General features: G+C 39.6%; 1 pseudogene; it reads right to left on the bottom strand.

Moving 5' to 3' along the window:
* Positions 1 to 738: 738 nt before the first annotated feature.
* LOC107615202 (bidirectional sugar transporter SWEET5 pseudogene) lies at positions 739 to 5,904 on the bottom strand (annotated as a pseudogene).
* Positions 5,905 to 17,685: the final 11,781 nt, after the last annotated feature.

Genomic DNA, 17,685 nt, shown 5'->3' with positions numbered 1-17,685 from the left:
ATGAAAACGCGAAAACCCTTGCTCATTTAACACTACACCCCGGTACCGATGCAGTAGCTCTTACTCATTTAACACTGTACATGAGCCAGACAGTGTGTTGTTTCTGGGCAACGGACCTAGCTTTAGTACAATAACGTCTTTGATCCATGTCATGAAGATTCAACTAAGTTTTTATGTTGGCTGTCAAAGACCTAACACAATCCTCCTCCTATATCTGAACTTGGGATCAGCTATATACCGCAGGTATAGCATAGGCGGAGTATTAAACTACTCTTCCACCTTAGTCCATGACAACGATAAAAAGTCTCGTGACCCACTAATTCAACCCAACAGAATACATAAATTCAATTACAATTTTAGTCTTTATTATCTTATCTTATCTTTATGTTATTTTCTTATCTTATCTTATCTTTACTTTTATCTTTCGAAGGCAATGTTTTATATATATTTAGTTTTACCTTCATAATTTAATAATATAATTCAATTAATCAACAATCAATAAAAGTTCTTCATTTTTTTTTATAAAATAGTTCTATTATATATATATATTATATCAAAGTAGCACTATTAAAAATAACAAAGTAGACAAACAGCAACTAAAAATATTCATAAAAATATTCCTCAATTTCCTAAACCACAAAAATAGCACTATTAACCGCACTACTACTACTCCAAGAAATCTAAATCATAGAAATCCCAAACTTGAATGTTGTTAGGGTGCCATCATCGAATGATGTATCAAACTAATTCAATCTTTCCCTTAACAACTGTAGTTGACACACTGTCATCACCATCACCGTTATTCTCTCCATTATTACAGGAACAGTAACAAGCATATAGTATCAGCTGAATTAGTCCAGACAATGCTCCAATTCCATTACTTACCAGGACGTAAATATCGAAAGGGTGGATGAGAGCGTATGTTGTCCAGCACACTCCATTGAGGAAGTTAGTTAGAGATAGCCAAAATGGCATATATTCCACGCTATTGGTTTTTATAACCTTTGCCATGATCGTAAGAGGAGAGACATACATCATGATATTAAATATATCACACAGTACACCAACCACTAACTATCTTTCGTGAGTGCCATGTAGTACCAGCAACGTTATAAAAGCAACAGCGGCAAAGAACAAAACCTCTGATCCCATAAGGAACAGTACCTTCCTCCGTCCTTTGTTAGTGGCATAAATGTAAAAAATGGTGAGATAGACGAACTCGAAGACAAGGCCAACGCCATTGATGGTAACCACAAGAACACTGTGAGGGTGCATGTAACACCCTAACTACCAAAGCTCGCACTTCCGGCTGCGCGACTATGATAGTTCGGACATTACGATGACACTTATATTAATTAATACTAAAATATGAGCCTGTTTAAAACTTTAAACCGTAATACCGCTCCCAAAGATACTTTCATTCGATAACGTACATCCATAAATACCATTCAACTTACAACAACTCAAAAAGAGTACATCCATATATATACATAAATATATATAAATAATATTACAAACATTAACCAATACAATTCCTATCCCTCTTACAGAATATATATCAAGATAAAGGTGAGGGTACAATAAACCATAACTAAAACAATACAGAGCATCACAACAACAATTAAATAAGCTCTTCATAACTTCTGCGCCCATATCCTGAAAGGGGAAAAATGTAGGGGGGGTGAGAACATCATCCTCGAAAGGGTTCTCAGTAGAGGGTTTTTGGGAATTACTGTAATAGGATACATGAAGATAAACCGTGCCAGTGATTTATAACCGTCTTATGCCTCTTTTCAAAAACAACGGTTTACAATAAAAGTAAAGTCGGAAATCTTTTCTGAAAGAGGAACCATTCTATTCTCAAAACATCAAAGCCTTTCAAAAAGGTTTATCTATACTGTACCAAAATAGCTTTTCATATTTTATTCCAAACCAGAAACACGAAACCAAAATCAACCATCGGTTCATATCATTCCAACCACGGCCCTAGGCCCAAACAATCCAACCATCAACCAATCACCACAATCCAACAAAGTCCCAGTAGCAAACACAAAAAGGAAGATGCAAGCACAAACAAACAGTTATTGCAAGTAGAACAATTAGCAATTAATCACATAGGCAAACCAAGTATGATATGCACGCCCAAACAATGTCACATAGATGCATATGATGCATGCCTGTCCCTAATGGCTGATGATATCATCTGTCGGTTATAGAGCCAACCCGACAAGTCCTGGTAGCTAACCATTGGACTGTCCCTCTGTCGCGCATCCCCAAATCGAGTTATACTCATCATAAACTTGATCATAATCATGATCCATATCCATCACCTTCACTGGTGAATATTTACGGGGGCGAGCTCATCCGGGACTTTCACAGTGCCCGACCACACTTACGACATAGGGTCAACAGAGTATCAAGTCTCAACCTGGAGCACGTGGTGGCTAGCCACTGCTACTACCCAGGGAAACTCGTATCTCAGATAGTGGAAGTGCAACATTCACATTTATCAATGATTCAGCATAAACATGCATTCAATCTCATCCATGGATCAACATCCATCTCAGCCATCCGGCTCACGGTTCAGTCCAGAACCAGCCAATATTCATATCATACACAGCCATTCCGGCTCACGGTTCAATCTAGAACCAACCAATATTTATAATCATACATAGCCATTCCGGCTCACAACAAAACAACACTTCCACATTCAACATCATAAATTCATAAAATCGGCATTTAAGCCATAAATCACTTTTTCCCAAATCATTTCACTTGAAATAGAGTTTCAACTCTTTTTAGCCTTGACTTTGAAGATCTCATTTTCAAATCATCTCAGGCTCATAAGCCAAATTTACTCAAAGTGAGTTTCCTTTTTAAAGCAAAGCCACTCTCGGCATTCTCTTTCCAAAACTTCCAAAACCATGGAAAGTTAAAGATTCTTTTTGGGAACATTCAAAATCACCCATCCAACAATGGGATTTTATAACAAAAGTTTCTTGCCAGAGTCCCAAGTCTTTAGGGAAGGTCAACTTATATAAATTCCTTAAAATTCATTGAAACTTTTAAAATCATAGATTCCCGGTTCAAGTAAATAAAACTGAATTTATTATGAAACCGTTCATACAAAATCACAAGTTCCAACCCGGTCCAAAAATCAACTCATTTGAAACGGAACCGGTTCATTTGAATCAAACCACTTTCAGGTTTCTTTTTGGAACCCATTTTTCTAACTCTTCCAAAATGCCTCAAACTTGATTACTCAATCAAAAGTCTAAATTCCTTTAAAATCACTAAAAGCTCCTTTTTATATTGAAATCAATATTAGAGCATCATTCTTTCCTTCAGTGATTCAAACTGTACAAATAGTTCGTTTCTAAATAAGCTGAACTCAACGCATAAAGTTCATTAAATAGATTAAGCTTGAAAACATAAATATTCTCTTAATAAATCAATTAATACAATTTCTCAAATCCAACCCTTTTTAAATAACTTTACAAACAAGAGTAGGATTTTGTAGAAATTTCGGCAGCACCTCCCCTAAAACTTGGACTTTTGCCACCCAGTTCGGGTCCCAACTAAACCGATTCTCATTCCTTTTTAACAGCCCAAAACCAGAAATCAATTCAAAAGCAAGCTAAATCCAACAGTCGCCTCAGTGGCATATCTCAAGGAAACTATTTTAGAAATCAACTCAATATCAATCAATTTAACTCATTTCCAAAGCTTTAAAGAATCGGTTCAGCAACAAATCATTTATCAAAACCAAATCAGTGAAAGCAAACCAGGCTGAATTTCAAAGAGTATTCTATCTTTCACATCATCAAAACAATTGACTCAATTCAAACCAATCCTCAACGGATTAAACTCAGATTTCAAATATTTAAAGAATCAGCTTCAAAACATTACATTTCACAAAGCCGCACAACAATTCAGCCAAACAAACATTCATAATCATTCGATACAATCAAATTATACATAAGGCCGATACAATCACCAAATACACAATATCTCACACCAGTATCCATATGTAATAATTCCAATACACAAAACATAGTTTTTGGAAAGCGCCCTTACCTTAAAACGCAATTCCATAACCCAAACGCCTTACAGAGTCCTTTCCGCCTCAACCCGAACTGACGGCAACCAAGACCTCAGCTCCCAGCCACGTTCGCAATAACCATAGCAACACTAATCGCAACATACAATAATCAGGACTCGACCCCATGTTATTAAAACTCATATTCATTAACCGAACACAACAGAATACTAACGCGAGGCTTTTCGAAACATAATTTCTTACCAAACAGAGAACTCGGTGGCTGTTTCCGGCAACAGAGGCAACGAAGGCCAGGTACGGCGACACCCAGTGACTCGTTCTCCCTCTACGCGACTCAGATGACCGCTGCAGCAACAAGCCGTGACTATGGTATTCTCGAAATTCAAAAGAAACAGAATCCATTAACAAGACCTTATCGGCAGAGTTTTCCGGCGACGGCAGCGGGGTCTCAAGTGACAGAAACGGCCAGAGGCTCCGGCGGTGATCCTGGAAGTCACAGAATCACTCCCGGCGGTCAGAAACACAGAGATGCAGCTCCCTTCTCCGGTCGGATCCAACGGCCGCAAAAGGATCAGCCCCAACTCGCGACACCATTTCCTCCTCTCTTCATGCTTGACGGCGGCAGATCTAGCAGGAAAGGGACCTTCGGCGCGGCGGAACGGCGGCGGTCAGTGGCGCGTCGGCGGCGACTGGACGCAGCTCCTCCAGCTCGCGTTTCCTTCTCTCCCAGCGTCGCCCAGTCTCGGCCATCCTCCTTCGGGTTCGGCAGAATGGACCCACGGCGGCGCTGTGCTTCCTCCACGATTACGGGCCCGACGGTGGCGCAGCAGTGAGGACGACGGAGCTGGCGGCTTCTCCCTTCCTCAAAGCTTGTCTTGATCTCTCTCTTACTCGGACTAGATCGGCGGCTTCATGGTGGCGACGGCAAGGAGGCTCGCGACGGTGACAAGGACGCGTGGACTGCCGCGGCGGCGCGACGCGGTGAGGGCGACGGCGGCACTGTGAGCTCCCTTCCCTCTCCACGCCGGCGAACCTTCCTTCTTCCTTCCCTCTCAATTCGTTTCCTACTTCTGTTTCTTTCCTTTCCTGGAAATGGGAAAGGAAACCGTGTGCTATTGTTTGTGTTGCTGAAGGGGGTTGGGGTGGTGGCTGCTGGGTTACAAGGATTAGGGTTTCATTTTTGAAACTTATGGTTAGGGACAATTTAGTAAATTCAAATGAAATTGGGAAAAATATAGTAATTGAAACCCAATGTAAATCCAACACTAATTATATATATAAAATACCATTTGTTCATCATTTTCACAAATTATTTTCGATAAAAGGTCCAAATCTAAAAATTAGAAATAATATAATTAATTTCTCTATTTTCCAAAATAGCAGTATTAATATTTAAAATATTAATTATTTAATCCAAATCATGTAAAACCCCTCTTATTTCATAACTGCCAAATTCATAATCTGAATATAGAAAATAACCCAATAATTATAAAATTGGATAAAAATCATAACTCGTCTCAAATTCAATAAATCAAAACTTGCCTTAATTATCTTTAATAAAATGATTTCCGAAATTAAGGCTATAAATAACTATATGATTTGAGACTTGATCATAATAAGACTTTTCAAAAGTTCTGGGTCTTACAGTGCACGAAAGGAAGCCCATAGAACACCCAAAACGCACAGTTTAGAACCGTTGCTATATACGGATCGGGTTTGAACTCTTCCACGGACTTTTTCTTTATTATCTGATAGAATGTTGGCGCTGGTGAGAAAAACAAGCCGAAAGAAATCACATTCCCTATAATGCCGATAACGGTACGAACAAGTGCGGCGCTCACCATCCTTCTTCTTCTTCAATGGCACCCAAATAGAGAGAAAGAATTAAGTAAGCAGAAGAGTGGAGAATTGACGGCTACACCTTAAAATTATTAAAGAATAGAAAAAAAAGATGAAGAACTTTTATTGATGGTTGATTGATTGAATTGTATTGAATTATGAAGGTAAAATTAAATATATATAGAGCATTGCCTAAAAAGAAAGATAAAAATAAAAAAAAAAGATAAGATAAGATAAAATAAGATAATAAAAACTAAAATTGTAAATAAATTTATGTATTCTGTTGAGTTGAATTTGTGAGGTACGAGACTTTTTTATCGTTGTTATAGACTAAAGTAAAAGAGTAGTTTAATACGGAGTTCAATTTTATCTAGATGCTTAATATAAATTTTAATTTTATTCTTATTATTTAAATTCTTTTTTTATATCCAATTTTATTCTTATATTTTTATATTATTTACTTATTTTTATTCTTTCTTTCCCCCAATGATTCCACCACCACCACCACAGTTAACAACGCCGCCACTACCACTACCATTGCAGTTGTTGCTGTCGCCACCATCACCATATTTATCTTAACTAAAAGAGAAATTTTATTAGAAGCATGGGATGGCTCTGCCAAAGGTAATGCTTGATCATCACAAGGACACCTTCAGCCATAAGATATCTTGAATTCAAAAAAATAAAAATAAAAATAAAAATAAAAAGCATAAGTCATATACATTGCTCCAGCTATTTTAGTTTTTCATGAAAGTGACAAAAAATTATTTGTAATACAATATATTGTGTATAGTAAACAAATTAAAAGAAAATGTAATTACCTCCTCAAGAATAATAGAAAATTTTTGGTATTTTATTGACTTAATTTGATATTATCATAGTTGTTATCATTACCTTTGTATATAATGTTGAAAAATTATCAAAATTAAGTACTGATTTTAATTTTGGCATGGCATTAGCAAGAGAAAGGAGCCATCATTAGCCCTAAAACTATTTAGAGAATATGCAAGATTAAGAAATTACATGATATTTTAAAGTTTTTCAATCATTCTATCTATAATAGTTTTACAGACAAAAAGTTGACATTATTCAAAGGAAATATGAAAGGACAATAAACAAAATTTTATAATAAATTTCCAAATCAAAATGCATTAAATAAGATGGTTTTCTTTATTATTGGGCATAAGCGACTTTTATAAAGTTTATTGTAAAAAACAAACAAGTTGAATAATAGTAATTAATGTCTTGCTTTATATTAAATTTCACCTTTTATATTGGATATTAGTATTATTGCATTCTATCTATCATTAAAAAAATTATTTTTTTTCTTGTTTAAAAGATGACTAAGACTTTATTTGAGTGAGTTTTTAAGAAAATATATTTTTTTTAAAGTTATTTTTTTTAAAAAATTTTTTAGAAAAATAAAAGTAATTTTATTTTTGAATATCTTATTATGCAAAAAATTTTTTTTATCTATCAATTATGTTTGAGTACAATAATATAAAAATATTTTTTTATTTATTTATTATGTGAAAATATCTTTTTTTTAAAATGATGTAAATTGTAACTTCTCAAAAAAAGATTTTTTTTTCTAGTTCTTTTATTTTTACTACTAGAAATTTGCCAAATGTAACAACCAAATTTCCAGTTATGATCATACCGAAAATCGAGTGTTACCAACTTGCTTCCTAGATATAACTATTATTTAATAGTAATCCTATAACCTTGTTAGCGCGTAATCGATTTTTCGAAAAAATTTTCTTTATACAAAATGATACGAAAAACTAAATCAACATAATGAACAATAGTACGGAAAATAAAATACAGGAATAAGCAAGGTAGTCATAATAATATACATAGTGTACATATATACAGAGACGTCACAAAAAAGAAGTCAGTTAATACATCATGTTATACAACCTTTATCCAAAATATATACATATATAAACACTTGACACTCCTAGGCCTGACCCATAGAAGAAGCCCCTAGTCTGGCGCCCAAACTAGCCTAGCAAATCCAACAAAATACTAGTCTCTCTATGAATCTAACCAAAAGGGAGAGTCTAAACCCAAAATACTGGTGCTAAATTGAAGCGCCGTCAAAACGAGATGTTTTCTCCCATACTATCTGCAGTTAACCATAACTATCAGAAAACGAGATCTCCACCACCTCCGGATACTCCTCAGGGTCCTTACCATTATCATCATATATCTCTATGATCTTACAGAAATTGTAAGACCCGGTTAATTAACGGCTAATTAACCCTTAAATGAGAATTTATTCTAGAAAGCCAAAAATGTTATTTTTATGGCTAAATGTGATAGAGGAGATTGAGACGAGAATTTCGGTACCAATTTTATAGAAAACGGACCAAGATTGGACCGAACGGGCCAAACCGGGCCAACCGGACCCAAAGTGGGCCCTTGGCCTAATATAACTAAACCAAAACCCTAGTTTTCAGCACTCTCTCTCTCCTCACAACACTCATATTCACGCTGAAATGGAGTAAGGGAGGGGAAGAACACTCTCTCAAGTTCTCTCCCTTGGTTGATCTTCAAACCACCATAACTTTTGATCTAGAGCTCCGATTGCCGTTCCGTTTACGGCCACGCGTTCACTACGGAGAGCTCTACAAAACCCATACAATCAATCTTGAGGTAAGCCACGTTCTACTGTTCGAAATTCCAGCCCTTGATTTCGAGTTTCATGAGCAAAAATGTTGAGATTTTGGGTTCTTTGATGTTATAGGACCCAGCTCTCTTGAAGGAGAAGGTTAATCTTGTCTCCTTGGACCTTGGGTGTAGTAAGATTCTCAACCCTAGTGTAAATTGTTGTTCTATGATGTTTGGGTATTGAGATGTTGTGTATGGATATGATGATTGTGGCTTAGGTTGTGTATGTGTGAATATTGGAGCTTGATTGGTGATTTTGGAAAGCTTGGGAGAGGGTTTTGTGTGAAAAAAATCTGTTCTTGGAGGTGTTGAGACCTTGAGAGCTTGAGAAAAAGTGGTTTGGAAGTGCTCCGGTTGAGCTTGGGAAATTGGCTAAGGTATGGTTTCGGTTTCCCGTATCTCATATGTAATGTGGTAGGAAATACTTAGGCTAGAGGCCCTAAGATAGGCATTGAATTATTGGTGTTGTTGAATGGTTGAGATATATGAAGTGTTCATATATGTGATTATGAATATTGATGCCTTGATTGTGTGATATATGAGAAATGCATGTTGTGATATATGCTTGATGGATGATTGAGGTTGAATTGATGGGTGGTACCATGTTGATGGTGAGTATGATGTTGATCATGTATAATGATGGTTGATTTGGAAATTGATATTATTGGAAATTGGGATGAGAAGGATGTATGACATGAGATTGTGTTTGTCCTTTAGCCATTGATTGAGAAGTGTTAAAATGGTTGGAGGTAGTTTTGGGAATTTTGGTAAAATGTCAATGCGTGAGTTGAGGATGGCTTGTTGTTGATTTTGGTACATTTTTAATGATTTCAAAGAGAAGGGTTGAAATTGGCATGTTTTGATTGATCTTGAAAAGAGTTGAAAGTGGCTTGTTTTGAAAATGGCACTTTGTGGTTTTGAATGAAAATATGGTTTTTGGGCATACTTTGACGGGACATAACTTGGACTACGGATCTTTGATTTGTGCCAAATCTGTTTAGAAATGAAATTGGATCCGGGATGTCCATGCCGTTCGAAGAACGGGTGAAAAATGATTTAAAATGAGAGAGTTATGACCGTCGGAAGATTGGGGGTTGAATCTGTGATGGATTGGAAGCAACCAACCACAGTAACTGAGATAAGGAGTTTTCTGGGTTTAGCTGGCTATTATCGAAGGTTCATCAAAGGCTTTTCGCAATTAGCCTTGCCGTTGACAAAGATAACCCGCAAAGACACTCCGTTTGTTTGGACTCCTGAGTACGAGGAGAGCTTTCAGACATTGAAGAAAAAGTTGACCACTGCACCTGTGTTAGTGTTACCTGAGCCGAACGAGCCTTTTGAGGTGTACTGTGATGCCTCACTAAAGGGTCTAGGATGCGTGCTGATGCAGCATCATAATGTGGTGGCGTATGCCTCACGACAGTTGAGACCTCATGAAATTAGTTAACCTACACACGATTTGGAACTCGCTGCGGTCGTGTTTGCCTTGAAGGTGTGGAGGCATTATCTCTATGGGGTTAAGTTCCAAGTCTTCTGCGATCACAAGAGCTTGAAATACCTCTTTGATCAGAAAGAGCTTAATATGAGGCAAAGGAGGTGGATGGAATTGTTGAAAGACTACGACTTTGAGTTAAATTACCATCCTGGAAAGGCGAATATAGTGGCGGATGCGTTAAGTCGGAAGTCGTTGTATGCGTCTTGGATGATGCTTCAAGAGGAAAAGTTGCTCAAGGAATTCGAGAGTCTAAAAATTGGTGCTCGAGAAGTATCCAGAACCTTGTGTTTGAGCCAATTAGAAATCTTGAGTGACTTTAAGTCCGAACTCCTAAAGGCTCATGAAAATGATGAAGCGTTATGGAAGGTGTTACCGGCTATCGAGCAAGGAAAACAGTGGAGAGTGTCGGAAGAAAAAGATGGGCTATGGAGATTCAAGGGTAGAATCATTGTGCCGGATGTTGGTACTTTGAGGCAAGATATCTTAAAGGAGGCACACAAAAGCGGATTCTCCATTCACCCGGGAAGTACTAAGATGTACCATGATTTAAAGGCGATGTTTTGGTGGCCGGGTATGAAGAATGATGTGGCGGAATATGTTTCAAAGTGCTTAACTTGTCAAAAGGTAAAGATTGAACATCAAAGGCCTTCCGGGATGTTGCAACCTTTAGAGGTTCCGCAATGGAAATGGGAAAGTATTGCAATGGACTTTGTGTCGGGATTGCCAAGGACTAGGACTGGTTTTGATGCGATCTAGGTGATTGTGGACCGACTGACAAAGTCAGCTCACTTTTTGCCCATTCAGATGATTTACACCCTTGAGGAGCTAGCTCGGTTATACATAAAGGAGATTGTGAGACTCCATGGTGTACCTGCTACTATAATCTCTGATAGAGATCCTCGTTTCACTTCGAGATTCTGGGGTGCATTTCAGAAAGCTTTTGGAACCCGATTAAGCTTGAGTACAGCTTACCATCCTCAAACAGATGGTCAATCCGAGAGGACGATCCAAACCCTAGAGGATATGTTGAGAGCTTGTGTTTTGGATCAACCGGCGAGTTGGGATCGGTATATGCCGTTAGTGGAGTTTGCATACAATAATAGTCACCATGCGAGCATCGGAATGGCTCCGTATGAGGCATTGTATGGGAGGAAATGTCAATCTCCGCTATGCTGGTATGAAGCTGGAGAGAAAGGCTTGTTGGGGCCGGAAATGATAGCTGAGACCACTGAACAAGTTAAGAAAATTCGAGATAAGATGCTTACGGCGCAGAGTCGCCAGAAGAGTTACGTCGATCAGAGGCGGAAGCCCTTGGAATTTGAGGAAGGAGATCATGTTTTCCTGAAGGTTACTCCGACCACAGGAGTAGGTAGAGCGATTAGAGCAAAGAAGTTGAATCCTCGATACATTGGTCCATTTCAGATCCTGGAGAGGATTGGGCCGGTGGTGTATCGGGTGGCTCTACCGCCTCATCTTTCGAACCTGCACGATGTGTTTCACGTGTCGCAGCTTTGGAAGTACACCCCTGATGCTAGCCATGTGTTAGAACCCGAATCGGTTCAGTTAAGGGAAGATTTGACGCTTCTAGTGGCTCCAGTCAGAATTGATGATACTAGTATCAAACGATTGCGTGGAAAAGAGGTTTCATTAGTCAAAGTGGCTTGGAGTCGAGGCGGTGTTGAGGAACACACTTGGGAACTTGAGTTGGAGATGCGAACGGATTATCCGCACTTATTCTCAGGTAATTGAATTTGAATTTGAATTTTGTGGGCAAAATTCCCAATTAGGTGGGTAGAATGTAAGACCCGGTTAATTAACGGCTAATTAACCCATAAATGAGAATTTATTCTAGAAAGCCAAAAATGTTATTTTTATGGCTAAATGTGATAGAGGAGATTGAGACGAGAATTTCGGTACCAATTTTATAGAAAACGGACCAAGATTGGACCGATCGGGCCAAACCGGGCCGACCGGAACCAAAGTGGGCCCTTGGCCCAATATAACTAAACCAAAACCCTAGTTTTCAGCACTCTCTCTCTCCTCACAACACTCATATTCACGCTGAAATGGAGTAAGGGAGGGGAAGAACACTCTCTCAAGTTCTCTCCCTTGGTTGATCTTCAAACCACCATAACTTTTGATCTAGAGCTCCGATTGCCGCTCCATTTGCGGCCACGCGTTCACCCCGGAGAGCTCTACAAAACCCATACAATCAATCTTGAGGTAAACCACGTTCTACTGTTCGAAATTCCACCCCTTGATTTCGAGTTTCATGAGCAAAAATGTTGAGATTTTGGGTTCTTTGATGTTATAGGACCCAGCTCTCTTGAAGGAGAAGGTTAATCTTGTCTTCTTGGACCTTGGGTGTAGTAAGATTCTTAACCCTAGTGTAAATTGTTGTTCTATGATGTTTGGGTATTGAGATGTTGTGTATGGATATGATGATTGTGGCTTAGGTTGTGTATGTGTGAATATTGGAGCTTGATTGGTAATTTTGGAAAGCTTGGGAGAGGGTTTTGTGTGAAAAAATCTGTTCTTGGAGGTGTTGAGACCTTGAGAGCTTGAGGAAAAGTGGTTTGGAAGTGCTCCGGTTGAGCTTGGGAAATCGGCTAAGGTATGGTTTCGGTTTCCCATATCTAATATGTAATGTGGTAGGAAATACTTAGGCTAGAGGCCCTAAGATAGGCATTGAATTATTGGTGTTGTTGAATGGTTGAGATATATGATGTGTTCATATATGTGATTATGAATATTGATGCCTTGATTGTGTGATATATGAGAAATGCATGTTGTGATATATGCTTGATGGATGATTGAGGTTGAATTGATGGGTGGTACCATGTTGATGGTGAGTATGATGTTGATCATGTATAATGATGGTTGATTTGGAAATTGATATTATTGGAAATTGGGATGAGAAGGATGTATGACATGAGATTGTGTTTGTCCTTTAGCCATTGATTGAGAAGTGTTAAAATGGTTGGAGGTAGTTTTGGGAATTTTGGTAAAATATCAATGCGTGAGTTGAGGATGGCTTGTTGTTGATTTTGGTACATTTTTAATGATTTCAAAGAGAAGGGTTGAAATTGGCATGTTTTGATTGATCTTGAAAAGAGTTGAAAGTGGCTTGTTTTGAAAATGGCACTTTGTGGTTTTGAATGAAAATATGGTTTTTGGGCATACTTTGACGGGACATAACTTGGACTACGGATCTTTGATTTGTGCCAAATCTATTTAGAAATGAAATTGGATCCGGGATGTCCATGCCGTTCGAAGAACGGGTGAAAAATGATTTAAAATGAGAGAGTTATGACCGTCGGAAGATTGGGGGTTGAATCTGTGAATTCTGCAGCTTTTAACTTAGAAAATTTTTAGCAGAATGACCCCTCGCGCGTAGGTGCACTTGGCGCGTACGCGCCGTTCTTCGAGAAAGCATCATCCACGCGTGCGCGTGGTGTGCGCGAGCGCGTCGATGCGCTGCATCGAATGCCCAGCCATTTTCCAAAGAGTTGTGCCAGAGTTGTGCCAGTTTTGTGCCTGGGGCACAATGTATTGGCTGGTTATAGATTTAACCAAGAGCTGGATGGCTAGATTATTGCCGTGTTACGGCGGAGCCATGTTTATGGCTAAGTATAAATGCATATATGCTGTTGAATGAATTATGAATGTTTGCACTTCCACCATTGGAGATGAGGGTTTCCCTGGGTAGTAGCAGTGGCTAGCCACCACGTGCTCCAGGTTGAGACTCGAAGCTCTGTTAACCCAATGTCGTAAGTGTGGCCGGGCATTGTGAAAGGCCCGGATGAGCTCGCCCCCATAAATATTCACCAGTGATGGTGATGGATAAATATTCACCAGTGAGGGTGATGGATATGGATCATGATTATGATCAAGTTTATGATGAGTATAACTCGAGTTGGGGATGCACGACAGAGGGACAATCCAATGGTTAGCTACCAGGACTTGTCGGGTTGGCTCTATAACCGACAGATGATATCATCAGCCACTAGGGACAGGCATGCATCATAAGCATACTACATGAATTGTTTGAGATTGCCTATTTGACTGCATATTACTTGCTATTTGTCTAAATGCCTTAATTGTTCTTATTTGTATATCTCCTGTCTGATATAATTGTGTTTGCTATATTATACTCCTGCTGGTGGTTGGGAGGTCTGAAGGAATTGGAAAGGGAAGTATTAGTTAGACTGAAGAATCTCTAGTCAGTTGCCATTTACGGTTTAGCTTGTTTATAAGCTTTGATATTATCTGGAGGGAGTTCTAGGATTGCCTTCGGCTTTCCTCTATTATTATGTATTATATATGTGGAAGCTGTTACCGTGCTGGGGACCTCTAGTTCTCACCCATGCGGATTTTGTGGTTTTCAGATGCAGGACGCGAGGCTTCTCGTTAGGCATGCTGGAGACTTCTGGATTAGCGAAGATCTTTATTCTTGGGGCTCTGTTTTAGTTTATATATCTTGGTTAGATACTTTTATCTCCATTAAATAATACAAACTGTGATGACTCCTCTTATAGGAGGTTTTGGAGAATAGGTTTCTGTATTTGTGTCCCTTTGGGTTACCTTTGGGGTTTTCCTTATTTTATTCTACGTATATATTACTATGCTCGGACCGGCTATCTTTGCAACCGGATTTTGAGTCTTGATATTCCTGTTTTTGACACTCCTTTGTATATATGATCTTGCGCTAGCTTATCCTTGTTCGTTACGTTATCGATCGGAGTGTTGCGCTTTCGAGCTACGGTTTTTGTTTACCCCTTTTTCTACAAAGGCTCCTAGTTATAATCAATCATTCATACTACTATACGTACTAAATTTTTGTTTTAGAGGTCGTAATACCTTGCCATCTCTGAATTATGACTTAAGCATAAGACTCTGTATGGTAGGGTGTTACATTATGGTATCAGAGCAGTTCGTTCCTGTAGAGCCTGAGGAATGGACTGACTATGCTTCTATGCATTCTCTGTATGTGTGTTATGTGCTGTTAGTATATCTACTTGATATAGTTAGCATAAACATTCATGAGCATGCATTTGGGACTTTGAAGCACTAAACTTTCGATATTGTGACTGATCAACTTAATATCGATTGTTTGGTGTGTATAGGAACCAGATGGCGCCTCGTGGACGCGGTAGAGGTCGTGGGAGAGGACATACGAATGCTCGTTCGCCGAAGACTAACCCTAATGACCCAGTGAACTTTATGACTGCGTTGGAGAACATGGCTGCTGCTATGCAAGCCACTGCTGAGGCTCTTGGTCAACAGATGAACAACCATGGTAATGATGGAGGTGGAGTTCAGGGCCCGATGACACTGGCAAATTTTTTGAAGGTTAATCCACCGAAGTTCAAGGGAACTACTAGTCCTACTGAAGCCGATACATGGTTTTAGGCTATGGAATGAGCACTGCAAGCGCAGGTGGTACCTGAAGGGCAGCGTGTGGAGTTCGCTACCTATTTGCTCACTGGTGAAGCGTCGCATTGGTGGCAAGGTATCCGACGCCTTCTGCAGCAGGGTGATGATTATATCACCTGGGATGTCTTCCAAGAGGAGTTCTATAAGAAGTAATTTCCGACTTTTGCTAGGAGGGCCAAAGAGCTTGAATTGTTGCAGCTGAAGCAGGGTACTATGTCCGTATCTGAGTATACTGACAAGTTTGAGGAGCTGTTCAGATTCTCTCGTATGTGTCAAGGGACTCTGGTGGAATATGAGGAATGGAAGTGTGTTAAGTACGAAGGAGGACTCCGGAGCGATATTTTCGGTTCGGTGGGGCCAATGGAGATTAGGACTTTCTCCGAGTTAGTGAACAAGTGTAGGGTTGCTGAAGAGTGTGTGAAGAGGGCAGCCACTGAGAAAGGGAATCACAAAGGACCATTTCCACAGAACCGAGGGAAGAGCTTTGCACCTAGAGGTCCGCCTTTCAAAAGGGGAGGTTCTTTTAGGAGGCCCAACAACAACTACTCCCAAGGGAAAAGGTTTGGGAAGCAGCCTCAAAATGATCAATCTTGTACTAGGTGTGGAAGTCACCATCCGGGTGTACCATGCAAGGCCGGATGGGGTTTGTGCTACAATTGTGGAAAGGCGGGGCATAAAGCCACAAGTTGTCCGGAGAAGCAGAAGCAAGGTGCTGGGAAAGCACAACAGACTGGTCGGGTGTTCACCACCTCAGCTGTGGGTGCAGAGGGATTCGAGACACTCATTCGAGGTAACTGTGAAATGGCTGGTCAAACTTTAAATGCTTTATTTGATTCGGGAGCATCGCATTCATTTATTGCATTTGAGAAAGCCCATGAGTTAGGATTGAAGATCGTAACCTTAGGTTATGACTTAAAAGTATATAATGCTACCCATGAAGCCATGGTAACTAGGCTAGGATGCCCGAAAGTTTCGTTTAGGTTCAAGCAGCGTGATTTTGTCCATAATTTAATCTGCTTACCGATGATCGGTCTTGAATCTTGATCTTATCTTGGGATTGGACTGGTTATCTGAGAACCATGTCTTGCTTGATTGCTCTACAAAGTTGGTGTACTTTATGCCGGAAGATACAGAAGGGCCGGTCGTGGTGAACAATTATTACTTGAATTCGATGATGGTGAACTGTTCTGGAATCGAATGTCAGGGTATCCTGTTGTTAACCGCTGGTGTTTCAGGTGATGATCAAAGGTTGGATCAGATTCCGGTAGTGTGTGAGTTTCTGGAAGTGTTTCCCGATGATATTGAGGAATTTCCACCTAACCGAGAGGTCGAGTTTGCTATTGAGTTGGTGCCTGGGGCGGGGCCAATCTCAAGTGCTCCTTATAGAATGTCACCGTTAGAGATGGCCGAGCTAAAGTCTCAGTTAGAGGAATTATTGGGTAAGAACTTTATCCGACCAAGTGTTTTCCCGTGGGGTGCTCCAGTGTTACTGGTAAAGAAGAAAGATGGAAGTATGCGACTCTGTGTGGATTACAGGCAGCTGAACAAGATCACCATAAAGAATAAGTACCCATTGCCGAGAATTGATGATCTCATGGATCAGTTACAAGGAGCTGGGGTTTTCTCCAAGATCGATTTGCGATCCGGTTATCACCAGATAAGGGTGAGGGGTGAGGATATCCCTAAGACCGCTTTCAGGACTCGTTATGGTCATTACGAGTATACTATAATGTCCTTTGGGTTGACAAACGCTCCTGCAGTATTCATGGATTACATGAATAGAGTATTCCGTCCGTTTCTGGATAATTTCGTTGTTGTCTTCATTGACGATATACTAATTTACTCCAAGACTGAGGAAGAGCATGCGGAACACTTGAGGACCGTGTTGCAGATTTTAAAGGAGAAGAAACTCTATGTGAAACTGTCTAAGTGTGAGTTCTGGAAGAGTGAGGTGAATTTTTTGGGTCACGTGGTGAGTAAGAAGGGAATAGCCGTAGATCCAACTAAGGTAGAAGCTGTGATGGATTGGAAGCAACCAACCACAGTAACTGAGATAAGGAGTTTTTTGGGTTTAGCTGGCTATTACCGAAGGTTCATCAAAGGCTTTTCGCAATTAGCCTTGCCGTTGACAAAGATAACCCGCAAAGACACTCCGTTTGTTTGGACTCCTGAGTGCGAGGAG

This window comes from Arachis ipaensis, chromosome B9 (genome assembly GCF_059453495.1).
Source record: "Arachis ipaensis isolate K30076 ecotype BB chromosome B9, ASM5945349v1, whole genome shotgun sequence".
NCBI lineage: Eukaryota > Viridiplantae > Streptophyta > Magnoliopsida > Fabales > Fabaceae > Arachis > Arachis ipaensis.
Note: the sequence above shows the minus strand (reverse complement) of the source record. Positions and strands in the feature narration are given on the sequence as shown.